At 34.5% G+C, this 1,154-nt stretch overlaps 1 protein-coding gene across 1 annotated transcript in view; it reads left to right on the top strand.

Annotated features, from left to right (window-relative positions):
• The window catches only part of LOC109885351 (actin filament-associated protein 1-like 1), a 32,480-nt gene extending 31,558 nt beyond the window's left edge, over positions 1-922 (top strand). Inside the window, exon 17 of the mRNA XM_031797629.1 lies at positions 1-922. This exon is cut by the window's left edge and continues 373 nt beyond it. The gene's annotated coding sequence lies outside the window, so the exon portion shown is untranslated.
• Positions 923-1,154: the final 232 nt, after the last annotated feature.

Genomic DNA, 1,154 nt, shown 5'->3' with positions numbered 1-1,154 from the left:
TTAGTTAACAAGGGCTCCAGAACCTACCTTCAACGTCCTTAAAACTACACACAGAGACATAAAAATGGTATCCATGAGTTCCTCTGGGTCCTTTGATAAAAGGGCTTACACTTTTACTGCAGTGGGCTAAATCAGGGTCACACAGAGTGTTTCTTGGTCGCCTTAAACAAATCTCATTTGAAACAAAAGTATACACCTCACACACATGGTTATGGGCTTTAAAGAAAGAAGACACCTGTACCATGTCAGATACAGACTTAAAATGTATTCCGTTTTGAGTTTGCTTCCCAGTATTACACTTTATATACATAACAGAAGACTAACATTTTACAAAACTGTTTGACATAGAAACAATGGATTTTTTTAAATAATCTTTGTTAAAGAAAGATTTGAGATAATCTTTGAAAAAGCAAGAAAAATATAATTAACATTCCACCCATGAGTCCAAAGAGATATTTTGTTAGTTGACTGCAGGAAAGGGCTACTTGTCAAAATCTCAGTTTTTTTTTTTCTTACATATTTTTGCCGCGGGAAGTAGGGTTGCTGAGAGTGCTGCAGCTCCCGCTGAAAAATCTGAATCTTTTTTTATTTGTCTTTTCTTTTGTAAGTAGTTCACTGCGCCTTTACTAGTCCTATATTAGCGTAACGATATAGCTATCTGTTTTGTGTATAGTAGGATTATTTTCACACTGCACAATGGTCCTTTTCCCCTCTGACTATAAACAATACAATTATTAACAAATGGTGCTAATAATAGATGTAACTGTAAATATTATCTGAACAATGGACACCAGGTGCCAATACCTATCTACAGGAATTCACACCACTGATCCTTTCTAAAACTCATCAAATACAGAGCCTTCAGAAAGTATTCAGACCCCTTTACTTTTTCCACATTTTGTTACGTTATATCCTTATTCTAAAATATATATATATTTTAAATCCTCAATCTACACGCAATACCCTATAATGACATAGCAATAACAGGTTTTTAGACATTTTTGCTAATTTATAAAAAATATAAATAAAAACTGACATATCACATTTCCATAAGTATTCAGACCCTTTACTCAGTATTTTGTTGAAGCACCTTTGGCAGCGATTACAGGCTCAAGTCTTCTTGGGTTTGATGCTACAAGCTTGGCCCACCTGTA

This window comes from Oncorhynchus kisutch, linkage group LG19 (assembly GCF_002021735.2).
Source record: "Oncorhynchus kisutch isolate 150728-3 linkage group LG19, Okis_V2, whole genome shotgun sequence".
Taxonomy (NCBI): domain Eukaryota; kingdom Metazoa; phylum Chordata; class Actinopteri; order Salmoniformes; family Salmonidae; genus Oncorhynchus; species Oncorhynchus kisutch.
Note: the sequence above shows the minus strand (reverse complement) of the source record. Positions and strands in the feature narration are given on the sequence as shown.